Source organism: Anser brachyrhynchus, assembly GCF_964034855.1.
Source record: "Anser brachyrhynchus genome assembly, chromosome: Z".
Classification (NCBI taxonomy): Eukaryota; Metazoa; Chordata; class Aves; order Anseriformes; family Anatidae; genus Anser; species Anser brachyrhynchus.
Window position 1 is genome coordinate 71041103 of NC_137697.1, and position 27780 is coordinate 71068882.

Here is a 27780-nt window from a genome sequence, read left to right on the forward strand (position 1 = left end):
TTCTGAAAACAAGCTGCAGGAGAAAAACAAACAAGCAAAACAAAACTTTTCTTCACTCCTGGAGAAAAAAAGATCACCTGTATAGTTCTAGTGAGCCACTTGGGAAAAAGTTCTGCTACTCATTGCATTTCTTTTCTCTCAAGAAGTGGCTCAGGCCCTTTCCTATATCTTTCCGCACTCACACTCTGGCCAGCTAAATTTTAATGGCTACATACAAACCTCAGAACTGACTAATTTGTATTTTTTCTCACACACTGCTTAAGGTTTTGTAATTTTATTCTCATAAACAGCCATGTTTATTGAGGACCTGAGCTATGTATATATGTACTTACATATGCAAGCAGTTTCATGGTGTAAACAAAGAAATTAAAGAAGCAAATAAAGGTAGTAGTGCAGGGTTTTCGAAAGAATTCAGAAAACACTTTTTCATAATATTTTTAGAGAAGTCTGTCATAGAAGGGATGAGGACAATTATAGTAGCTGAAGATGTGCAAGTGAGATGGGGAGTGAAAAAATAAAAATAATTATTTTTTTTTATTTAATTATTTATTTATTTTATTTAATTAAAGATAATTTTAAAAAATAGTAACATTTCCAGCCTTTATCTTCACAGGAGATCCAGACATGCGAAACAGTTTCCACTTCTGGATGGAAAGAGAAAACAGAACAAAGAAAGTGAGGAACAATAGAAAAAAGATTTCAGACAACGTTACCTGCCTCAAGCACTCTGGTGCTGACCTTATTTCTACTAGTTACCAACAAGTGTCTATAGTATATTTGTATATAGTATAGTATATTTGAGATTTTGAACCTGTCAACTAGTGTAATGTTTGAAAGAATATGTTCTTCTCTTGAGGTAACATTACACCATGAGACAAAAAACTTAACATGATGGAAAAGTAAAAAATGATAATAAGGTAATTTTATTGAAAGTTATGATACCGAGACTAATTTTAACTTAACTATTCCAAACAATAGAGGGGATAACAAATTCTTTAGTCAAAACATATCTAATACTAATTGGTGGAAACATTTACTGCAGAGTTTTGCAACAAATTTTCTCAACTCCAGAATATAGTTGTGAGGAAAGATATGACAGTTAGTTTTGGAAGACTTCTTCCAGGAATCTGTTTGGAAAGAAAAGAATGGGAATATTTTTGAGCAATATGTCATGATTGCATTACAATCATCTGTAGGAGAAACAAGTTCACTTTTGACACCCTCTTTAAAAATAAAGGTTGATATGGAGGCTGGAAGACCTAAGGCACAAATGTCCTTTGTCCTTTGTCCTCGTGATCAAGAGGAGCAGCAGTTAGAGCAAGCTTCGAGGCCAGGACTACAACAAAAGTACCTTCACCCCTTCCAGGCATACCTACGCCCTCTGAATAGCCTGAGGCGTAATGTGGACAAACATAAATAAATAAATGTGGACAAACATAAAAGCCTTTAGTCCTGTATATATCTTGCTGCAAATGAAATATTCTTGCCTGGTAGCAATGCTGCCTTTTAAAACCACCTTGTGTTTATGGATTCTGTATTTCCTCTTTTTCATGTGTTAAAAAAAGAAGAGGTAAAGAGAAAGTAGCTACAGAACTGTCTATAATTGGCCTAATTCATGGTAGGAAGCCTTTCACCACAGAAATTTGAAGCTCAGAAAATTGGCTCAAATAAAGTTGAGAGTGAGCAGAACTGCAACATGTGATGTATGCTACAGAACTGTGAGCTGAGCAACCTTCTCATTTCCTTCAGCAGCATGAGACAAAACCTTATAGGAGGCTAAGCCCAATTATTTTTACTCACATGGACAATTACACTGAAGTCAAAGGAGACACCTGAGTGAAGAAACAGGATTTGATTCTGACTGAAACCAAGCAATTATTTTTAAGATAGACTACTATATACAGGCATGCAGTGCTTCCATGAGTGAACACATAGAGGTATTGCCATAATGTGTCAAATCTATGTTAAAGCTCCTTACTGCAAGGAAATGAGGACAACAGATGAAATACTCTACGCCAGAAAAAAAAAAAAAAAAAAAAAAAAGCAATACCTTTCTACATTCAGCTTTTTGCTCTTCTCACTCACAAAATAATTCACCTGAAGCACTGGGAATTGAATTTTATTTTCAGCCCTTATATTAAACATAAATCACCCCCATAAGCAGGATTTAAATTTTAAATATTTACTTAATTGATTGGGAATTTAATCATTTTTAGATTATCAGTGTATGGCAAGCTAATTTAAGGTGGTTAGTTTTGTAAGACAAAGCAAGAAAATCTGCATAGTTAGAGGTCTTAATATATCCAGTAAGATGTTCAGACATGTCCAAGATGCAAATAAGCATACAACCCTTCAGTATCTTACCATTCTCTTTGGAGAGCTACCATTTACACCAATTACTGAAGCCACGTTTGCACAGTTGGAAAAAAAATAATACGATATTTCATGCTGTCCTGGTTTCAGTTAGGATAGAGCTAATTTTCCTCCTAGTAGCTGGTAGCTATGTTTTGGATTAGGATGAGAAGAGTGTTGATAACATGCTGATGTTTTAATTGTTGCAGAGCAGTGCCTATACCAAGCCAAGGACTTTTCAGCTTCTTGCTCTGTCCTGCCAGTGGGCAGGCTAGGAGTGCAGCAGGATCTGGGAGGGGACAGACCCAGGACAGCTGACCCAAACTGGCCAAAGGGGTGTTCCATACCATCCGACGTCATGCTAAACAATATATAGGAGTGGCTAGCCAGGGTGGGGGGGGCAGCTGCTCAGGGATAGATTGGGCATCGGTCAGCGGGTGGTGAGTAATTGCACTGTGCATCACTTGTGTCATACACATTATTATTATTATTATTATTGTTATTGTTATTGTTATCGTTATCGTTATCATTATTATTCTCCTGTCTTAATAAACTGTTTTTATCTCAACTCACAAGCTTCACTTTCCTGTTTCTCTCCCCCATCCCAGAGAGGGAGGGGGGAGGGTGAGCTGTATAGCATTTAGCTGCCGGCCGGATTAAACCACAACACACGCCTGTTTTTTTTTTTTTTTCTTTCAACAACATAATTTTGGCAATCCCCAAGAGATGTCCTGGGTTATATTTCATCAAAGACAACAGGAACTTTGAACTCACAATAAGACAGCTTTTACACTAAAAATTAAATATGATTATTATCCAGTGATGACATTAACAAACTTATATCTTGAAACTATTATAAGAGACTATCAGAAATACATAAGTAGACAACTTTTCTCCTTTTTCCTGTGTAATATTAGACCTTTCTACAATTTTCCACTTATTGTTAGCCCAGCTATTTTAAGGAACACTACTATTCCTCATATAGCGAGAACATTCATAAAGCAAGGTTTCCTAAGCACTGCTTGAAAGATATCATCTTTCCATAAAACATCAATCCACTTTTCAGTCCTTGGTAATTTAGAGGAGATCTATTACTGAGATCGTAGGTCTTGGTTTAGTCCTGTTTTAAAATCTTCCATTGGCCCTTTGCCATTCAGCCAAATATCTCTCCAACAAAAGAGTACAATTTCCCATCTACTGCTTCAGTCCAATATGAAGAAATTCAATGGGAGTGAAGCAGGGATCTTGTTCAATCTGTCTTAGAATAAATAGAGTTCTAAACAGAAGAAAATACAATGTCTCTATGAGTCTTCCCTTTTTTTTTTTTTTTGTCTCAATCCTTACCATGGCCCCTTTCTTAAAAATACTATTAAGTATGTATTCAACCTTTACACAAAACGTGGAGAGTTATATTCACAGTAATCTTCAGTAATTATCAAACTTTTAAATTTCTGTCGATGTCACCTTTATACTGAGAGATTACAAAACTAGATAAGAGTTTAAGGATTAGGAATTTCTCTCTTTACTTTAATTTTTGATAACACAGTTTTGGATATACTGTAATTCTCCCTTGTAGCACAGACATTCTGAAAACAAAATATATGTGAATGCTTGAGGAATTATACTTAATACATTTATAGCAGAAAAATAGTATATCTATAGATTTGGGAGTTTACTGATTTAGTTTCACTCTAAAATTGACCTTCTACACTCTTAACAATCAGGGTGAAGTGTAAGTGGCTACAAAGAGAAGTACTCAATGTTATCAAGATTTCATCAAGGTTTATTTTTCTTCATCATTAAGTGAAAACTCATTTTGAAAGGAACCTCCAAAATACTGCATCTGAAATAGCTAATCAAGTAGGAGCATTTTGTTGACTGGGACTGCTTCCTGAAAGCTCAAAATTCCAATTCTTTCCATCCTTGCAGGAAAGCCTACAATTCTGAGATCATTGTATTACAAAGCTCCTCAGAATTATGCTGAACTGTTGCAACATCCTGCGGAGTGCACAAAGGAAAGACACCAAGAGGAAATTTATGGTCAAAGGCCATAACAAAACTGGATTCTCAATGGCTTTTTGAGGGAGTTAAGAAAGTAATTATTTTCTGAATTTTGGTAACTCCACTAAGTAGGCAATTGTCGTATCATAATCAACTCTGGCTGAATGACAGATTTTGTTGTTTCCAGGGTCCTACCTAAATGTATGTAGTTCCATGAAATACTCACTATTATATGACAGAAAGATTAAATTAGTAGAAAGGACAGTGTTCAACACATATCCATAGAAAGAGAGAACTATGAACAACAAAAAATGCTCTGGTATACTATTGGTCATTCCAAGCTAAAATGTTATTTCTCTGGTCAACCACTGAAGTCTACTGTAATTGTATTTGTTAATATACTTTTCAAGTCTGGACAGGTATGAATCCCCTACTATTAAAACAAAACAAACAAACAAACAAACAAAAACTAGGACTTTATCTGTTTAAGTGAAGTCAGGATGTAAAAGTCTTTTGTACAAACACCTTTTCATGGTTGGTTATCAGCAAAACAAATAATACTAGATTTTGAGCAAACATAGTTATTTTCTTTCCTGTATATTATTATCATTGTTGTTGTTTTGTTATTGTTTTGTTATTATTGTTATTATCATCATTGTTATTATTTATTATTATTTTCTACTGAAATAATAAAAGAGTTATGAAAGATAAGATTTTCTGGAAGCTGGATGCAAAATATAAGGCAATGCTTAAACAGACATTCTCTGTCTTATACCATGATCATGAAGAGAGAAAGTGCCGCCTCTTCTGTTAACATGTAACTTCAAGACACGAGATTTTTCAAGGACAGTACACAAGCCCTGAGACAAAACTCATCCTTTCAAGTGGCTGGTTCTTAAAGACCTCCTATTAAGGTAAGAATCTAAACATGTTATATATTTATTTCCATTAAGATAATATTGCTAATAAACCTGGAAAAAGGTCATCCACTTCTCTTGGATAGTATAAAACTGGTAAGACGAGGCATGCACTGTAAGAACAAGCAAGTAAACAAAATACATATTTCCACATAGTTTAAAATTCTGTCCTGCAGTAGATCCAGATTAACAAGACTAAGTATATATTCTTAATTTTTCACATTACAATTACTTAAAATGATTCAAGAAAAATCTGCCTGAAGACTTTTGCTTTACAAGCTTTAGAAAGTAGTGCAGATGGTAAAGCATAGGAATCTGATTTTTATTTTTATTTTTATTCCACATTAGTGAACACATCTTCCTTTCTAGTTTGTGAACTCCGGGATGTAATTTAGTTTAGTATATACTTTATTTACTTATTTCACTTCACTAGTTTTATAGTAAATTAATTTATAGTAAATTAATTATCTTTATTTGATTTATGCATAAATAAATAAATAATGAATAAGGATACTGGTGCAGTTAATCAATAAGTGGTCTTGTGGATAATTTAAGGGGTGTTCCTCATCAATTTCTGTACAACTAGTGAGTAAATTACAAAAAAATGTCTATACATTCTCCTCTCATGTTGTTAGTCCAGTACTTCAGAGGGAAAACTGAATAAGCAGGGATCCATCTAATTCAAAGCATACTACTGTGTGGAGGAACAGAGACAGATGTGCAGAGATATGTGAACAGTTACTACAATGTCATAGAACAACTGTCACAGATGATGAAAATCTTCATATAAAACTTTTTGAAAGGAATGAGCATGAACACATCAAACTTGAAAGACAACTGGCAGTCTTCTAGGTGTGTAAAGAACGGATCCTATCCATAAAAGTCCCATTTCAGACTTGTCTCCCTAAAGATTTGTTCCTCTTACTTCCTACTAAGCCTACATAAGCCTTTTTGTGTTTTGTTTTGTTTCTTCTATTGCTACTCTTCCAGATTATTCTGTTATTTTTACAAGCCAGTAACACTGGAATGGAATTCTCAGGTGACAGTATAGATAAATCCTTGCATAGTATCACAGATCAAATGTGCATTAGTTATTTCAAAGCCAAAACTTCACAAAGCCAGCAAGGAGACTTGGCATATTTGTTTGGCTAAGAAAAGCATTTCTGTAGAAAACCCCTGGATCATCTCCACTCACATCACAAAGCTGTCTCAGAGCAGGTGAACTGGTTTCCCTCCAGATGACAGAAACCCAAAGAATGAACTTCAGGAGTGTGCCAAATACACTACAGCTGCTAGCAGACTTTCAGCCTGCAGGACAGGACTATAATAAACCTGAAGTACAATGCTCTAAAAGTCTCACATGGACATGCAACACACCAGAGCTGTTCCTTTCCACTCCTGCCTCCATTGTATTTGCTGGGGGAGACACAGACTTTTTGTACCTTGCTGTAGGACCTATAGCTCACCTGCTTGAATTTAGGGACTGTGCCATGTCTCAGACACCAAAGTATTCAGAGCACTGTCAATGTCAATGATATTATAGTTTACTTGTAATTCAGATTACTTCTGTAAAAAGTGCCTAAGGAGCTGAGCTGAGATTTAAGTCCTTCTCATACATTCAAACCCTCTCACTAGAAGAGTGATTATCTAATTACCTGAACATATGATGACAGGATCTTAGTCCTGAGAGTCTGGGACTGAAGAGTAAAGAGGAAATATTATATGAAATAATCCAAAAAACTCTTTGAAACTCTGGTTGTCCCAGAAGATGGAGATGAAGCAGAATACTCTTATTTGCACCTCAGAGGCAATGTTTCTCTTTAAATCGTTGCATTTTGACAGCTGCCATAAGGATAAGTTTTCACTAGGTAGCTCCAAAGAGAAGGAAGACTTCTAAGATAGAGATGTGGAAAACAAACCATTTTCACCCAGAACATGATGGAGGAGAATGCTGTTATTCAACATATGACACAGTAGTGAATGCAAATTCATTGCCAATTTAAAGTAACTGACATTTTAAGATGACTTTGTGGTAATGTTTTGTCTCGGGTTTAGAAAATGCTCTTCAACTCCATCTGTCTTAGTTTCAGAGTGATTTTTTTTTTTTTTCAGAGTACACCCTCTGAATTACCAAGCTGAATTTCTCAGCCAGCAATGAAAAATATGAAAAGACGGGTTACCCCATATAGCCTCACCTGACTGAGTTCAAAGAAAATCAATATATCAGGGTGTGTTTTATAAGTTACTTGTTGTTTAAATAGTGAAAGGAATGCATGTAGATGCTGCCCTCTGTAAAGAAATGTGTATTGTGTTGACCTTTACTTTGTTTCAAAAAATATAATCTATCATTCTGTCATGCAAAATATGATGATGAATTGATTTATGCTTTGGTTTGAATCCTTCCTTTCATGAATTCTGAATTCCTCCAATTCTGAAAAAAAAAAAAAAGGGAAAAAAAAAAAACAACATTGAGCTTAAAAAAATGTGCTAAAAATATCTTCCTGAGGATTGTAAATCTACCATTTATTACTGTGTATGTCTTTTTCATTCTAAGTTTGATTTTTTTTTAGCTTTACAGAAATTTCTGAAAATGGTGACAAATACTTTATGTTAGTCACAATTGCAACAAACTCAGTTTTTGTAATTGGTCAACAGAATAGTGGTATCAAAACAGACCTCTTAGTGATGTCTTCCATTCTCAAAAAACAGGCCATTATTCACACACTGACCTCATTGTGAGAATTTTTTGAGTTTTGATGGCTGGGAGGTTTTGTTTTTAGATACACTGCTATGAATTTTACAATGAAGTTAGATTAACTGGATAAGTTCTACTGGATCTCACTAGAGCAGGATTTGATGACACATTGCATCACTTTAAAGCCATTATATTCAATAAATTCTCTTAGTCAATACTACTCTTCGCTCATTTCTTTCATGTTATACGCTGACTTAAAGACTTTCAGGCTATGTCTTTTTTTCACTGTGGGGCTTTGTTTGCTCATACCATTATGTACAATAATGGGAACTGATTACACAGTAGTGTCCTGATTCACTGGCAAAAAATGAAGCATGCCACCTTGTTTCAGAAAACCGTACAATGAATGGAGTGTGGCTAAGTTTTACATCCCCAACACATGGAAAGACATGAAAGCTCTCTAGTTGCTACTTCCACGTATCTTTCCACTACTTAGTTAAACGGACTATTTAACTTCAGCCATAATATTTTATATAGGACAAAATCTTCAAGGTGCATTTCAGCTTACATTTTCAAAAATCGCTGCTGATTTTACACCTCTCATCTTTTGAACATTTATTAAATAAAAACAAACTCTGTTTAAGAAAATCAAAACATCTGATTAGAAAAAATATATATTTGAATGTATCTCTGCACAATCATTATGCACCTCATTAGATGCAGAGGTAAAGTCTAACCTTTGTACTTGTACACCAGGAAGAAACTGAAGAGCAAGCATCTACAGGATGTATGGGAGTGTTGGGACTTGGGACAGCTAGAAGGGGGTTATTACATCTCCATGTCTACCCCACCCAGCCTCTACTCTCAGTACAAACTGAAGACTTCTTATTGAGAACTACAGATAGTCTCCAATTCAGAGCTATGGAGTTTGTAGTCCCCTGTTTTGGGTACATGAAACAAAGACTGGGAAACTCTCATTTCAGCTAGTACACCCATCCATCCATCACTGGAAGGGACGTGAGTGCACCAGCACAGCCAAAACTGATATGCCTCTTTCAAGACTGCAGGAATTCTTTTGAGTCCTTTTCTTTGATTAGACCAGAATTCAGCACAAAGAACTCAGCTGTAAATGTACAAAGTTTAGAAAAACAAATGAACATTCCAGTTCATGATTACATATGCAGTTATATCTATACATATATCTATATCTATGTATAGATATGTATATATCTATATACATATGCATATATCTACTTGGAGCTTTGGGAACTGCAGGGACATAAAAAGACCAAAATTAAGAAAAGACAGAATAACCAAAACACAACTGACCTAATCATTACCAGAGGAATACATCTTTCCCTTGGAATCAACATTTCCTGGGATCTGGTTCAATATTTGGGGCATTAATTTTTCCACCAATTTGTGCGGAAATTGAGTAAAACTGTAAAAGCATGCCCTTTGAGACCAGATTGTGGACGGCTGAAAATGCAGTTAAAGGAGAGGAAAGGAAGGCAGAAGTTTATTCAGAGAGAATTAAATTTTCTTCTTTCCAGAATTCAGGTGCAGGTGGATTAAGCTGATGACAGCACCACGCATGGAACTTGGGTGTCACCAGAGGAGTTTTTTGGCAGGCAAACAATCCGGCTGTGAGCTGCAAGCACCTGCCTGTGCCCCTGCACCCCACCACCATGCAGTGCAGGTGGATCTCATGTGCTGCTTGCACACCAGGATCCACTACAGCGGCTCCAGATTTTCCTCCTCCTCCACAGCTGTCACTAGCTTCCAGCAGGTCTGCACCAATTCCTTAACTTGTATCTCACTGATTGCACCATCCCCATCTTGCCAAACAAGTTGTTTTTTCAGGCAATTAATTCACCTCCTTATGTCTGACCTTGCTCCAAGACTGGCAATGCTCATTTCTCTGTCCTGGTCAGGAACTTTTTCTTCCCTGAAGACTTCTGAACTTTGAGCTTCCTTATTTCTTTCTCTCTGGCACTTTATTTAGTCTTTTAGACCCCTGTTATAACATTTATATATATTTATAGATATGTGTAAATGATGTAGTTTTGCAATCCATATACCTCCAGTTACATTAAATTTGAACCTCTTAGGCAGCTCCCTAAGAAACAGTAACATAAAAACAAATGCTTTTTTAACCCCCACAGAAACAACCTTCATCCCCAGACCTAGAAAAGGTCTGGTCTGGGTATCATCTTGGGACAATGGTTTCTCAGTTTAAAGCAAAAAAATCAGGTCATTTTTTCTAACCCAGAAAATCTTTCCTTCACTATCTTCCAGACAGGTTACAAGGGAAAAGAACAATACAAACCCAAAACCCAGATGTTTAGAGCAGACTCTCTGATGCCTGAAGAACCAAGACTAAAGAGTCAAGACAAAAGTTTTGGCAAGTTCATCCCAGGTCACTGTTTGCCTTGGGAAAAGTGAGGTCAACCTACACCATCATTTTATAGCCCTGAGAGTAATTTGTCCATGTCTTACATCCCCTTGTGCTAAGCACCTTGCACTAAGCACTGACACCATGTGCCAGCACCCAGCTTGGTGTCACGACAACCTCGACCAGCAGTGACACCACGCAGCAACCCCTAGAAGGGATTTCTGTGTCCCTCCATGGAATCAAATGGCAGGTGGCCTTTTGGAGTAGGCATGGAACATTGTATCATTGTATGTGAGGGAGAGCTGCAAGCTCTCACCGCCGCATTTGTCCCTTGATTTCATTTCTCAGGTGAACAGTGAAAGCTGGATAACCACAACGCTTCACCCTCTTATGGTGAAATTGAAAGAGGAAGTATTCTGTGTTGAAAAAACACATCAGCATTGCAAGTTTCCCATGCATTTGTGCAACTATCCAAAAGCATTTAATGTAGTTTTCAGCAGCTGTCCCCAGGCTGGCAGAGATGGGCACCTGGGCTTGCAGTCTAAGAGTGCAATGGAGAAAGTTACAAGGTCCTTTGCATGGTAATGGATGATATTTTTTATTTTTCCAAAGTAAAAATCACTTTTCTCATCCTGGCAACATCATCTTAACACTGAACAACCTAAATGGCTTTTGATTCACATGATGTCATACTTTTAAATATCCTTTCTTTTACACATAGTTTACATGTATGCTCTCTGTTGACACTCCCACCAAATAAAAGTTATTTGAGTTGCCATGGTGTTTTTCTTTCTATATTACAGAAGAGTTTTAACAGGTTTTAATAGAGATCAATAAAAAGATGAGAATGATCTTTAAATGACACTAAGATTTCATTCTCTATCTTCTAGCCAAAATTTCCAATTATATTCACCATGTAATAGAAATCTAATATGCTTTTCCATGGCTTGTCATAGAATTGGATCACCCCTACCCCCTAGGATTTGAACACAGTTCAGTGCTGGCAGTCAGTGGCACTGATAGCATTAAAACAGTACAAAGTAAGTTGTCAGGAGAAGGGCAAAAAGAAAACGACAGTCGGTTGTTGTGAGATATAGATGAATTATAACTAAAAAATTATAGCCACAGACAGAATTTAAGCCAGAGAGGCAATATAAATATGATCAAGGACACTTTCCCTTCACTATAGCACTGACTGTACATATACTTAAGACACACAACCCAGAAGTGGAGGCACTTTGTAGGAAGGAGATATTATCACTGACATCAGGACTGTGACCTCAGTAGCAGAACAAGTGCATGTTCTGGAGCACATCATGACAAATTCTCACCCAGCCAAAGCTGACAGTCAATTCACTGTGCATACACCTCTTTTCTAAATAGTTATTTCATTGTTTTCACCCCTAGGGGTTCATTGCATGTATTCAAGTTTCTAGCCTAATAGCTTGTGGCAGGTCAGAGAATCCACACATTTTTCCTTTCCTCAGATTAGCTTATGATTCCCTCAAGAATAATTGTGCATAAAAATTTAAAGGGCAGTTTCCATGACAACTGGAATGCATGACTTTGAAATTTGTCTTCTGTGAGCACTTTTTGCCACTAAAACTGGGTTACCAAAACATCTCATAGGGAAAGTGTACTAAGCAGGCAAAGTATTTAAAGTGAAATATGTTAAGATGAACTATGTGCAGTGTTTAGACAGCTCCATGCACAAGTTCAGCTTAGGAATGGCACCCTCATTGCTACCATAGCTGTAATGAACACATCTGGGAATCAAGTTATGCTAAGAATTATGTTTCATGTGAAACTCAAACATTTCCATTTATTCAGTTCCTCTTTAAAGAATTTATTTTGCATACTTACTCTAGGGTCTCTGTCATCATCATGACTTAATGAAGAAACTATCCCAAACTGACAGCAGTTTTCCCTGGTACTGTTCCCACACTAATTTCTTGCAAATATATATTGTCAGGCTGACAATCAACAGCCATTTCTGATACAGAAAATGTCACATGAAAACAAGAATCAGTCGGGGACATTCAGTTTCTCCAGTGTCATCTGCTGGAACAGTGACCTATATATATATATATATTTATTATTTCTCTGATGAACATCATGAAACATGTCAAAGACACTTTTCTCTTACTTAATTAATGTGTTTCTTTGGACACACCTTTAACTTTAAAAAAAGGAAATACTGTGGGAGAAACATGAGATTACATCTTCATGAATACAAAGAGTATTTCATATAATATATATTAATTGTAATCACCTAACTCTTAAAATATTTGTGTTTCTGTGTTTACAACTACATTCCCCTAATCACTGGGATTTTGAGGGGTTCCAAATCACTCAGAGTTTTGTACTGCTCTTCACCAGCTTCATTCTGATGAAGAGCTTAATTCTGGCCCCAGTGAAATCAACAAGAGCAGTAACTAACTTCAGCAGTGCCCTTCAGGATAGAATAGAGTCCATAGATTTTCAGGTATGTAGTATGTTTATCTGTGGATTTCACACCATCTAGAAATTTTGCTCTTGGTAGATAGATGCTAACAGCATAACTGGGGCTGGGGGGGCAGGGAGGAGTGGGACAGGATGGAGGGGCAAGTAAGCAATTTCAATTAGGATTTTCTATTCTGATTCATTTGTTTTAAACACAGGCGAGCACATGCTTTTCTCCCTTGATGTTACTTTCCTCCTTATAGCTCCTAGAGGTGCATAAAAGAAAAATAAAGATCTAAGTAGTATGGCATCATTTCTTTTCCTTCTGTTCCTTCTGGTTTTAGTTTGTCAAATACATTATTTGGGCTGTAATACAGTGTAGCTTGCTAGCAGATGAAAAATGGAATTTCTTTCTACAAGTCCTATTTTTCTGAAACATACAAAATTCCAATCACATCTATTTACAAACTAAAAGTGCTATTTATTGCCTCTAAGCAGAATACATTAAAAGCTAGACCCTCTCACAACATAAATATGACTCTATTTACATTCCTATTTCAGACTCCTCTATTGGATATCTAGTGCTGACTGTGAACACCCCAGGGTGACCACACCTAAAAATCTCATATATATAAATACTAGCCAAATGTCTCTTAAAAATAATTACATTTTTCTTTTTCATTCTTCCATGAAGAAGTCATTTGTATTACCAGGCTGATTTTTCAATATTTGCCTGTTTTTAGCAAGTGCACAACTTGAGATTTGATTAGTTGCATTGCTTTCTTCAAGCACACAAACTACTCTGTGGGGAAATATAACATACTGAACGCTGCTTTTCTTTCTACTTTTGGGGGAGAAAATAAAAGCTACAACCTTTATTTACCATGTTAGACATTCTTTACTTTAATGAGACCTCTATTTCTGCCCTGAATAAGACTTTTAGCTTGAAATCACAGCACAAATTTTAATGGCAATCATTCAAATACTGCATGTTTCCCATAGCTCTTCAACACACTAAATTATTTGTTTGTGGGCAAGAGCTTATTGCTGTCAGAAAAAGAAAATGGCAATCTGTCCCTCAGCTTTTCATGGCTCATAGGGCTCAATCTGTACTGTCAAAATGGTTAGAGCTTATCCGAGAAGGTAAAAAGAAATACTGATCTGAATTGAATACTTGCAAATATCCATGGAAAAAATGCAGCTTGTCTAATCTGATTGAACTGCTATGGAACACATAACAATATACAAACTTATATTTGTTTCTTAAAGGGAATCTAATCAGGTAGCTAACAAAACTGGCTTTGTATTCACACATGCATAGATGGAACAACTGTTCTTACAAGCCTCAGAGAAATGCATGATAATAAAACCTGGAGGCACTGCTCATCTCATGAATTCCACAATGGTGTGAACTACCATCCAGGACATTTTGTGCAGGAATAAATTATTGTCCAGAAAACCTAAACTGACCTGGCTGGAGAAAGAGCCCATTATTTAACAGAGATGCTTTTAAATTCCTTGTCAAAATAAACACGCAAACATCTTCAAAAAAATATATGTTTTCACTGTGAATTATTGCATATGTCTTATGCCTCTGCCTCACTATGCCTCATTTTTCCTTCTGTTTTAACTGAAAAATTACATTGATTTTTTAGTCTACCTTCACATTCTTTTAACCTCACACATGAGTAAAGCAAATATGTATTATCATTATATTGTTGTGCTTTAAAACAGCAAGAAAACTATTCTGAAAATGTAAAATACATGTTGATATTGAAAAATTATGAGACACATTCTACTGAATAAATCACTGTTAATCCACTAGTTCCTCATGCATATAGCAGACAATTTAAAGTACTGTGATGGAATCATTTTTCCAGGGGGAAAAAAAGAAAAAAGTACTGTAAGAATCATGGAAAATTAAGATTTTCTCACTAAGATGTTGTCTCTCACAGAAAATGATGAATCAAGTAATTTCACCTTTAACATTTCATTTGTTTTTAAAACATTTAATTCTAACAATATGGAAATACTACTAGAGAAGAAACGTTCTTATGCTTTATTCTAATGATCCAGTTTCATTTCACTTCTGTTTTATCAAGAGTTTTAACTATATATTATTTCAGCCTTACCAATAAGAAGACTTCTGATGTACCTCAAGACATTATTCAGTTGGTGCTTTCATTTTCTCTGAAAAACAAACAAAAATTACAGCATTTTCCGTTATGACTCATAAATGAAAGCATGTATTGAAATCAACATGGTTTGCTGTCAAATGGCAATTGAGGACAGATAAACTGATCAGTCCACAACTATCTTTTTCAGTTACGCAGACAACACAGTATATAAATCAACCAAAATCAATCCTCTGCACAAAAGTGTTTTGTCTAGGTTTAGAATATGCAGCAGTACGCTCAGGATTCATAACTATTCCTGAAGAGACATGCTGCTCATACCTAAAGTCTGTTCTATCCTAAAATCAGAACAATTATAATCATGTGTAATCATATTCACTCTTTTTACTCTGCCTCATTTTCCCCTTTGTCTGAGTTGCAAATATGTACAGTATCTGTTTATCTGTGAGGATCACATGATCAGAGAGAAAGTCTAGTGAACAAAAGTTTTTAGTAAATGTTTGTTATTTTGTATTCTTCCATTGCATTTATAGAAGGCAAGGCTGCACTGATCACAAACAGAATTTCAAAACCTTAGTAAATGAGCCATAAAATAAGATTTAGGCACAGGTTATAAAGTCTAAAAAGGAAAATCTGTTTTTTTTTTTTTTTTCTTAACTTCTGTTATCATGCCTAATTTTCCCCACCTGTCTAGGTTAAAACTGACTAGTTTATTCCTCTGTTTTACTTACTCCTTTAACTTTTACAAGAATTCTAATGTTATAAACAATATATATATACACAGATGTAGAATTAATTATCTTTTTCTCCTAATTTCTATTAACCAGAGAAATCTTGACAGCTTTTGCTAACGTAGAAGGAAGTGCTACAACAATGAAGGTCTCGGGGACTCAGGGCTCACCTCCAGGAACATGAGGGAGCGCAGCAGCACAGAGCAGCAGGAAGGGGAGCCACGACAGAGACAAGGGAGACTCCACCCTGGACCCTCCCTGGGCTGTCACCAGAGGCTGATACCTTGATTTATTGCTCCCTTTATAATGGCTGTACTTATTACTTATGTTCATTTAAATTAAGGAACTTGGTAACTGCCATATTTGACAGAGCAGTTTTTGTAATAGAGATAAGTTTTTTTAATTTTTTATATTTTTTATATTTTTTATTCCTTCCTGTCCCTAAAGCTAGATGCAGTAGCTAATATCTACCTCAAATGTTTTCCTGTTCTCCTATTTGCAAAGTATTTAATTACATTAAAACTGAAGATAGACTTGTCACAGCACTGTCTGTAAAAACTATTGCCTTCCAGTGTCTTCATCCGATGGGGTGGAGGGATACAGAAATTGAGGCATGAAAAGCAAAAAAAACACTAACTTGGTTCAGGTTGCTGTACTAATTGAGCAGCTCTGAGAGTGAAAACAAATGAAGTACTTATTGTCTTTTTAAAATTATTATTATTATTATTATTATTATTATTATTGTTTGTTTGTTTTTCACACAAATCAAGTTCTTGGAAGAGCATCATTAACTTTGGAAGAACAAGGACTAACTACAATAGGACTTCACAAAAGAAGTGCTACGATATAGCTAACTAATAGAGCTATGATATAGCTAACTAACCACTGGACAGACCAAGGCATGTACCATGCCTATGGGGTGCATATGAATATGCATGTTTTCCTGCTGTTACTTATTACTTCTCTGTGCATGACTGTTTCTAAGATATGCCTTAATTAAATGTTTTGTTCCTCTGTTCCTTGTTATTTTTTTTTCCTCTGTTCTGTTGTAAATGCAACTTCTCATCCCTCAAATGACAGTTCCATCATGGTCTTCTCAGTGCTTTACAGTAGCTCAGTAGCTTTCAAATATTTCAAAGCCTTTTTACAGAAATCTGGTCCAGTGGACAAATGTATGGCACACACTGTGCTGGCAGGGACCTACCAGCAGGGAAGTAAGAAAGTGACAAAACACAAACTTGCCTGGTCCTCTGAATCAAGTCTCCTGCAACTTATTTATTCACCAGCCACCATAACAGACCATGGAAACCCCTCTGTTTTATAATTCTTTTATGGTATCTATCTTGTCTAACGTTTAGAATTTCTAACATCACAGAAATGGGCATCTAGGGCCATAAACCCCAATCCATAACCTCAGAGCTGGGTTTCTATTTGTATCACCCTGGCAAGCCATCGTCTGTTCATGTGCTGTTCAGCAACATTATTTCACAGACACTGCTGTGCAAAAAGGCATTGCCCTTACAGAGACTAGCTAAAGCAGGCAGGGAAATCTGCTGCATAATACTATTCAGAGACCATTTGTTTCTCATTGTCTGGCTGCATTTGAATAAGATACACATTTCATCTTTAAAAAAAGAACAGATGATAACGTTCCATGACAACTGGAGATACAGCACCTATACAAATCAATTATCCATTTATTTCTGTTGGTGTCAGTGAAGAACAGTATAATGCTTTTATATAACTATATCTAACAGGCAAAAGTAGCACCCTAAAAATTACTTATGACTTCATAAAAAATAACCCCCTCTAATGACACAGAAAGAAGCAAACAAAAAAAGCAATCAGAGGCTGAAATACATGCATGACCTTGTAGATGTGTACAAAGAAATTCTTGTGTGTCCCACTACCTTAACAGGTGGAAGAAGTGACACAATATGTGCATTTGCACCACTTTAGAAGGCAGAGAGGACTACGGGTGAGAACGGCCACAAGGTGCCCCATAGGGTACTCTGTCTTGACCATCAGAGGGGCTGACCCACCAGGCAGCACAGTGTTAACTCCATGTCCTGTGGAGGGTTTGATGACTGATACTCAGATGTGAAAACCCAAGAAGCTGCTGCAGAAACGTGGGGAGGAGCAGGAGAGAGGGATTATAGAAGGGTGAAGTCCTCTCCAGCCTTCCAGTACTGCCTGCACCAGGCAAGACTAGGCTCTTAGAACAAGGACTTCTTAATTATTTTTTGTACATGTCAAGCAAAGGACTGACATTGAACTTCTTGTTGCTACACTGTCCTTCATCAGAGAGATTTAACACTGACAGCAAACATCTGCCTCTTTGGTAAATCCACGAGTCCAGCACACCACTGGCCTGCTTAGAGGTGAAGAGTATGGGCTGCTCTGCATGGTCTCTCACAGAAGCCTCTGGCATGCAGTCACATGTCTGTGCTTGTACTTGTTCTTTTCAGTTATTTCAATCCGTGTTGAGTCAAATGTGACTAAATGATACAGCTGTCACACAGATTTGCTCCCTAAAATTTTTGTGAAGAGAGGTCAGGTAGAAGAATAAAGATTCATTACTGCTCGCTCACAGGAAAACTTACAGCTCAACTTTTTTTTCAAAAACCCTCAATCACAGGACACAGATGTATTAATTCCACTTCTCATCAAACAGCCTACTTCATTAGACACTAATAATAATAACAATAACAATAATAATATTAATAATAATAATAATAAAGTATCTCTTGATCCAGCGAAGCACTGGTGACTTCTTCAGAGCTCCTTCTTGCTGGCTTCATTATGAGCTCAATTCTCTGCAGAGTCATGTATGCAAGAAAGAAGTGAACATTTCTAAAGTGGGACTTTCAGTAGAACATGTTCTAGAATTACCAGACTATTATCCTTTGATGTGTTCGGTCATAGGGAGATTTTTAAAAAGGTCATTCTCTCTCCCCAGGCCTTTACAGAAATTAAAGTTAGGCTTTGTACCAATGTAAACCAATCTTAGTTTTATGCTTCAGGATATCACAGATGATTATAACCACCGGAGTTCCTCAGAGATTCCACATTTTCACTTCTCAACTGGAGGCCAACATTGTGGCCACGTGAGCCACTCAAATTCATAAATGGAAAAAACTTACCAGTTTTGGCAATGACAATTTCATGCCTTTATGAACATTTCTTTACACTATTTCCTTCCCTGTAATTTGCAACTTCTAAATACTTCCATATCTTCCCATATCTTCTTCTAGTTTTATCAACAGAGAGATTGAGCTCCCATTCATGGACAGATTCTGCTACATTACAATGACACAAGGTCACTGGACCTGCAACTAAAAGCTTTAAACCTACAGATTGCTTCCAGTAGTTTTCCCACCTCATTATCAAAAATTCAGAGAGGTTTATATTATGAAATTGTTATGATTCTTTCAAAATCATTAACACTGTTAGTTTCTGATCCATTACTACTGTTTTTAGGTGATAAAAAAAAAAAAGTTTATTTTCATTAAATACACTTTGTCACGAGTACCAGAAAAAGAACAATCAAATTTGGGGTAGATGAGCAGAATCAGCCTTTCACACTGAATATGTTTCATCGCTATCAACACCTCCATTTTTGGAAAAGAGTTTAGGAACAGTTCTACCTTTTCTTAAAATGATCATTGTTTTGAACCAAAACCAACTGACAGAATGTGCTTGCTTAGCTAATTAATTTACAGAAGTTGAGAAATATTAAGTTTTAGGATCAGATGCCCACAAAAACAACTTTTTTTTTTTTTTTTTAATTCTCATATACTTATTAGCATAAAGTCAACTTAGTAAAAATTGTGATAGCTTGAGGTTGATGGCTTTCACAGAGTCACAGAATCACAAAATTACAGAAGCACAGAATGGTTGAGGTTAGAAGGGAGACCTCCAGAGATCATCTAGTCCAATCCCCCTGCTCAAGCAGGGTCACCTAGAGCATGTTACAGAGGATCTCATCCAGGTGGGTTTTGAATATCTCCAAAAAAGGAGACTCCACAGCCTCTCTGGGCAGCCTGTTCCAGTGCTCTGTCACCCAAACCTTAAAGAAGTTCTTCCTCGTGATGAAACCTCCTGTGGTTCAATTTATACCCATTACCCGTTGTCCTATCACTGGCCACCACTGAGAAGAGTTTGGCCCCATCCACTTTACATTGTCCCCTCTGGTATTTGTAGAGGGATAAGATCCCCTCTCAGTCTCCTCTTCTCTAGGCTAAACAGGCCCAGCTCGCTTAGTCTTTCCTCATAGGACAGATGCTCCAATCCCTTAATCATCTTTGTGGCTCTGCGCTGGGCCTGCTGTAGAACATCTATGTCCCTCTTGTACTGGGGAGCCCAGGATTGCACACAATGCTCCAGGTGTGGCCTCACCAGGGCTGAGCAGAGGGGGAGGATCACCTCTCTGGACCTGCTGTCCACACTCCTCCTGATGCAGGTCAGGATCCCATTGGCCTTCTTGGCCACAAGGGCACACTGCTGGCTCATGGTTAACTTGTTTTCCACCATGACGCCCAGGTCCCTCTCCTCAGAACTGTTCTCCAGCAGGTAAGCCCCCAACCTGTACTGGTGCCTGGGGTTGTTCCCCCGCATGTGGGGAGGACCCTGCACTTGCACTTGTTGACCCTCATGAGGTTCCTCTCCGCCCAACTCTCCAGCCTGTCCAGGTCCCTCTGAATGGCCACACAGGCCTCAGGTGTGTCAGCCACTCCGGAAAGCTTTGTATTGTCCACAAACTTGCTGAGGGTGCAGTCTGTCCCTTCGTCTGGGTCACCGATGATAAGTTGAACAGGACTTGACCCAGTACTGACCCCTGGGGGACACCACTAACCACAGGCCTCCAACTAGACTCGGCATCCTCCAAGCTCTGCCACCCAGCCAGTTCTCCATCCACCCCACTGTCCATTAATGGGTCCCACACTTCTGGAGCTTGCCCAGGAGGATATGCCCTTTCACAATGTTCCAAACAAGAGTAAGAACCCCAGTTTTAAAGACCACAGTATAAGCAGTTTGCATTTGTTTTTCACTCCCTCAGTTTCACTAGAATAGTTCAGATAACATGCTACTGAATTCTTTCATCATATATACACCCTTTTCTAGGAAAGTTTTCAGTCAGCCCTTGTACTCTTGTGTGCAAAGATTAACTGCTATAACAACCTCTACAGCATTAGCAACAGAGTAGCAACAGAAGAGAACTATTATGAGACACCTATCACAGCAGAGGTCTCCAACAATATGTACCTTCTCCGTCTTTTAGATTTTCCCCCTTATGATCCCAGGGGAACAAACTATTATGAATTTTCAGGAACTAACAAGCTTCAGATCACATCTTTCTTGGTTTTAAATAGTCATAAGCTCTCAATTTCCACAGCAATGCTTTCAATCAAATATCTGTCTCATTCAATGTTCTCCATTATAGAATTTACTTCTGTGAAGACCACAAAACGTAGGGGCTGAACCAGGTCCCTCCAAGATATCCAGTCAGGTGTAGCTGAAGACACAACCAGAGACAGAACGTGAAAAAAGGCTACAATACATGTCTAGAGTTCATGTATGAAAGAAGACCAGGGCAGAAAACAGGTAAACATACAGTACAACTCAGTCAAGGACTGAGCTAATGTTTTTTATCATGATGAATGAGAGATGGGTGGAAGTTTGGGGCAGGTATAAACATCCCAGCTGAGGCTTGTCAGGGCAATCACAGCTAATTATTGCCTCTTGGGTCCTAACACAGACCTGGTGAAGATCATTCTGAAACTTCTCTTTTTTTTTTAGTGTGTGCGTGTGAAGAGTAAGTATATATTCAAAACCTCTTACCATCTTTCATAGCAAAAGGTATCATCCACAAGATGTATTTTATGAAAATAAACTTTTTGTTTGTTTGTTTGGTTTTGTTAACGCCCTCACTACAGGAAAGATAAGAAAGCGTGTCCAGAGAAGGGCTACGGAGCTGGTGAAGGGTCTGGAACAAAAGTCCTATAAGGAGTAGCTAAGGGAACTAGGGTTGTTTAATCTGGAGAAGAGAAGGCTTAGGGGAGAATTTATTGCTCCCTACAACTACCTGAAAGGAAGTTGTGGGGCGCTGGGGATCAGCCTCTTCTTACAGATAATTACTGATAGGGCAAGAGGGAATGGCCTCAAGTTGCACCACGAGAGGTTTAGGTTGGAAATTAGGAGACATTTCTTCTCAGAAAGAGTAGTCAGGCATTGGTACAGGTTGCCCAGGGAGGTCACAGTCCCTAAGGGTGTTTAAGGAAAGGTTGGACATGGTGCTTAGGGACATGGTTTAGTGGGTGGTATTCGTGGTAGGGAATGGTTGGACCAGATGACCTTGAAGGTCTTTTCCAACCTTAATGATTCTATGCTTTTATATTCAATCTTGGCTGGCTGAAATAAAAGTAGATAGCAGTCATGAAATAAAAATAAGTAAATAAACGAGAAAGAAATGTTCCATCAAACTCCTTGATTTTCTTTACATATAAGCATTGCATAACTCAGAGAATGCTATTTCTTTACTTATTTTTCTGTGATGTTTCCATTCCAGTGAAAAGTTGGTGGAGAGTTTATTGTATTTTTAGAAATGAAATAGAGGCATACAGACAAAAGATTAATAAAAATGTGATACATGTGTTACTAAAACAAAACAAAACAAAACACTCCTGCAAAACCTTGTACATTTTCTGAGTTGCTGCAATAACAAAAAGACGTACTAACTGAGAACTGTTTCAAAATTGGCCTAAATGGTTCTGGAGACCCACAAAATCCCAGAAATCAGAATAATCCTGGATATTATTGCTAATTAAATTAAACTCTAGTAAGAGGATGGAAAGTCTAGGTAGTTTGGCTGTACAGCTAACTGATTTACAATCATTTTAAATAGTAATTGCAGATGAATTGTACTCTGACTCATCAATGCCTATAGTCAGCTCACACTGCAGGTGTTCTAAGCAGGAGATCATTATAAAAAATAACATTCCATTATCACTCATTTTAGGATGAAAGAAAAGGCTCATTGTTTTTTAAATGTTGTAAGTCAAACACCGGGGCTGCTGGGGAGGCATGATTAGTTTCTGTAATATAGTTCTCATCTTAACCCTACTGTCTCAGAAAATTTAATAAACAGGTACAATATGTCAAAGCCTGTTTTAACGTGTCTGGCTAAAGAAAAACAATAGGACTAATTTCTTCTAGTTTGCTGTACAGAAGAGGAGCATGTGGAACAAAATATCTGCAAATATCAGCTTATTCGTATCCTCTTGGTCTAGATTAACTCAGAACTGGTTGAATATGTGCTTCACTACTGCTAGCTGTGGGTCACAAAAACAGCTCAAAAAAATAAAAAATAAAAAAAGGTCACCTGGTCCTGCCTATGACTAAGTATCTACTAGCTTTGAATAACTCGGGTCATGCAAATGAAAGGTCTTTCTATGCTGCAAGAATAATACAAAAAGGACCCCTATGTAATACAGAATTGATTGCCTTGAGAAACACTGTTTACTATTTTGTTAAAATGGTCCTGTTCATTGTTTATCTCATGGCTGGGAAAGCCTGCTCCCTGGTTATGTCAAGTTGCCAGTGAGAAGAACAAACAGGTCACTGCACCAAAGGTTTCAGAAGTGAAGTCCAAAGTCAGTTACCTTTTCCTTGGTGCCCTTCAAGTAACCTTTTCCAGTTCTCTCTGTTTTAGAGAGAGAGGGGTCTTTTGTCCTTGCAGCCTTTATGAGATCCACCATGCATGATACATCCCAAACCATGCAGTAGTCAAGAGAAGGAGTGATCAAGGAATTTAAGAGTTACCTGGGGAAAGCAAAGATGCTCTTCCTGCATCACTCAACTCCCTGCAGAGTTACAACCTGCAAAATACAATTAAAGCACCAGGAAATCTATACAGTCCTCTTTTTAAAGAGCCAGTAATGATATGGAGGAAGCCTGCAGCCAAATTCGCCCCAAAGTGGCAGAAAACCAGTGAGAAAGCAGACACACCAGAACTTGTGGCAAAATGCTGTTAGAGGACAGACAACCTCACCAAGGGAGGAACCTTCCAGTTCAGCATCAGTACGTGCTGGCTCAACCTGCAGTTAAAAAGAATAAAGAAACACACAAAAGCACAACATTTATTTATTTATTTATTTATTTATTTTAAAGTAATTTGAAAGTCAAATAAAAATCTTCATCAACAAAAATGTTAGCAGTCAGCCAGTATTCACCCAGCCTGGTTAATTTTTTCTTTTGTAGTTACTTAACCAAAGAAATATTGGCTGAAAAGAGGGCTCCAGTGCATATCATGCTTCTTAATATATAGATATATCTCAGCCTGCATCACAGAATACTGAAGTGATGTACATAAACAAGTGGGAAAAAAAAGTAAACCTTGATATTTACAGATTGCCATTTCCACAAAAAAAGTTGCCTATGTCTTGCTGCCTTTGATGAGTTCTCACAACATATTAAATGCGTACTTTTTTCTTATTTTGTAATCTTTAAGTATCTTCCCATTTCCAGTGAAGCTCATGCACAAAAGTGAAAGAAAGTAAAAGACTGCCACCTTGTTTTATGAATCTTTTTGATGGCCCGCTCAGAAGGAGTCCTGGCAGACCCGTCTCCCAGACCTGCACTCTCTACTTTAGATATATCTGGTTTCTAAACCAAAATGAGGCATGAAATAACTCAGTGATGTACTGCTTAGACTCAGCCCTAAAAAGTGAGATGCAAATAGTAGCCTTCATTATGTATTGCATACATAAAATTTTAGCATACAGTAGAAAAGCCCATGAAATTATAGATTAGTAGATTTCAAAATTATGTGTTTTTTGTTTATTTGTTTGTTTGTTTTAAGTATCATATATCACTATCACTTTCAAGATCAGCTAATTGATAGCCTGGAATTTTTCTTACTCTTCAATGCTGACATGTCTAATCAAGCAATTTTATCCTTTCTTGCTAAGCAGCTTGTTTGCTGAACCTCAAAGCCATGCAAACAATAACCAAAAGCTAACAGGAAATGAAAAAAATGGAGTATATTCTTGCTTTAGACAATAATTAGTTCTACCATGTCAGGCATAAAATAATCAGCATGCAGTTTACATGATGCCTCAGCTGGAATCTGATTACCAGCTAGCTAACACACTGAACGCTGTATAAAGCACAATGAGAAACAGGGGAAAAGTGCCACAGTTTTTTTTAACTTGACTCTGTTCAGTGACATACCTTCAAAACAAAAGGAGCCAGAATTACCACCATGGCTTGTGGCACAGACTACAGAAAACTACTTTCTGGTCTATATTCCTGCTAACAGAAGCTGTAAAGTTTGCTTGCCTGATGACATATCTTTATGTTTGTGTCACGTGATGGCAATTTCTGGCCTGATTCTCCACTTCTTATCTAGTGTTGTCTATCTTTGCTAAAATAACTCATGAGAAGCAGCAACGAAAATGGAGAAGAGAAATGGACTTGTTGAGTTTTGTGACAGAAGTGTTACCATACAGGGTGTCAATAATTCAATAGCATCTTGCCTGAGATAGAAAAAAGCCATGCAGAGGGAGAAAGGGGACAATCTGTGATCCTTCAGAAGCTTTAATTGCAAGAGAAACCAGAGCAACTATCACAAAATTGTGAAGCTCCACGCACAGAGTTATGTAGTCTTTCTCTTTGGCATAGGAAAAGAAGACTCCTGTCCTCAACAACAGTGATACCCCTGAGCAGCTGGGGTTTCTCCTTTATTTTTGGATTGTAACAGTCTCTGTAGCTCACACATTTGACTGTCCATGTCTCCAAAAACACAGTTTTGACTCATCTCATGCAAGCCCTTAATGCTTCATTCCTCCATGGCTAAGATTTGCACTGTTCTCTTTGGAAACCATTTTAAGCCCACAACGCTCTTTGTGTTAACTATCCTAAATTAAAGTTCTACACCAAAGGACAATTAAGTTCAATTTTATTTAACAGGCTGCAAGCAGGCAAACAGGATGAATACTTCTCTGTTTCTGCACAGCCAGGGAGTCAGCTAAACTATATTTCACTGGGCATTCACACAAGGTACCAAAGTTCTTTTTACAAATTAGGAGATCAAAAGAAGGATGCAGACAATGACAAAAGAAAACACAAGGACACTTGGCATCAGAATTTGGATAAAAACCAGAAACCACCAGCAACAAAAACTCTGTTTCCTAGAGGCCTATTTTATACTTAGAAGATTAGGGAAAGAGAATTTACTGATTCTGTCATTCAGACCACTTGTGTGGTAATATATCATCATTTTGAAGAGGTTGTTTTCAGAAGTAAATTGGCTTTTTTTTTTAGAAAAAAGGAATTTCTTTAAGAATGAAGCAGTATCCCAGGTCTGTCCTGGCAAACGTGTGGGTTCTTCTAGGAACTATCTACAGCATATAAGGATCAGAAGTGTCTGCCACCGTCCAGCCAAATACTCTTTTCACAGTCCTGACTCCACAGCAGCCTTAGTCCATCTGAGGGACATGTTGTGACAATCACTGACATGCTGTGACAAACCCTAACATGCACTTAAAGGCTGCTGAGAAACACTGCTGGGAGAAAAGGCCTCCATGGGAAGAGGAAACCAAAACCCTGAATTCTGAGACCACAGCACTCTGGCTGGAAGCACCTGGACATAAATGTGTCTGTGTGCATCAATGAGCACAAGATTGTGCCATGCCATATTGATCACGCAGAAGTAACAACGTTTTCTGCTGCTTAAGCTTCTTAAAACTAAGCCATATGAAATTTTCAGAGGTGAAATAATGCATTTAAACAACCACGAGAGAAGATACCAGGAAACTGGCAGACCACCATTTGCTTTATGGTTAGGTGCAGACACCTATGCCAGAAGGAAGCCAAGAGGCAACACATGCAGTTTTTCTCAAAAAAAAGTGGTGGGAAAATCATACAGAGACCTCAGAAGAAGACCATTGACACCCTCTTAGAAGAAACACTGACACAGCAGTTTTGTAGAGTTCAGGGATAAAATTTGCTTTAAATCAAAACTCAACAGCAGTTCTCAACAATTAGTCTTTATCAGTTTTGTTTTTCTCAATGTGTCAATTAGTATACAAATATTTTTTAGATATATTTTTCGTATAGATTCTCCACAAAGGGAAGGAAATGTTAATGGATAATAGGAAAACACAGCAAACCTTTTCACTTTCGTTTCTCTTGTTCTATATCTTTATTAATATCTATGCCCGTCTACCATTGTCAAGCTTTTGAAATGACATTTCTGTTGCTGATCTTAATAGTTTCACCTCTTCTGCTACACCCTATGTTGCCTAATGTCTTTTTTTTTTCCTTCCTTTACTTAGCACTTGCCCATTCCAGCTTTACAGCTATCCACTTAGTCTTGTGTACTGTTACCTCATTGAGATTCTGCTGTGTTTCATACTTTCTCAAGAAACATCTAGTCACTGTACTTTCTATAGCTTTTGCAAAGATCCATTATCTTCTGGTCCCTGTATCTCTCACTGCCATATGCTTTATTTTCCTCTTCACAGTATTAGCTCTTCCACAGTTGAATGTGAAGAACTGCAAACAGACCTCCATATGTAGCCTCACCAGCTTCCTGAGTAAAGCTAGTTTCCAAATCCTATAGTTGATAAATGTATACATGCATCTCAAAATGCTATTGATTTTATTTTAACAGATGTTAAGCATTCTGCCAGGAATCTTACACTTTATACACCATTACCCCTCATTCCCGCTTGAAATTTAACAGCATATGGAAACAATGCTGGGTGTGTAATATGGCTCAGTAAAATAAAATAAAAAGCAGAATGGCTAGCAAGACTGATTATATTCTCATTTGGGGAAAAAAAAAAAAAAAAAAAAAAGACCTGAATTTCTAGTGCTGAAAAATGCTTTGTGTGCTTTGTGGCCCATGCACCTAGCATATGATAGCACTTTCATTTGCAACATAGTGCCCTGCAGTGAATGAGAGTTAATTTCTGCATGGAGTTTAGCAAACATTTCTCTGAGATTTATTAAACAGTAGGATCTAAATGTTACGTTAAATTATTCTCAAGCAGAAGACAATTGAACTGTATTGTAAATATATCAGTGTGTCAACAAATATATAAATATA

The 27780-nt window shown here is 37.3% G+C and overlaps 1 long non-coding RNA gene across 1 annotated transcript; it reads right to left on the reverse strand.

The window, feature by feature from the left end:
• Positions 1–382: 382 nt before the first annotated feature.
• On the reverse strand, positions 383–21149 carry LOC308185032. Its single transcript, XR_013943079.1, has 3 exons — positions 20934–21149; positions 14935–14992; positions 383–644 (listed from the first exon to the last, which is right to left on the reverse strand). It is a non-coding gene; the product is annotated as an uncharacterized lncRNA (long non-coding RNA).
• Positions 21150–27780: the final 6631 nt, after the last annotated feature.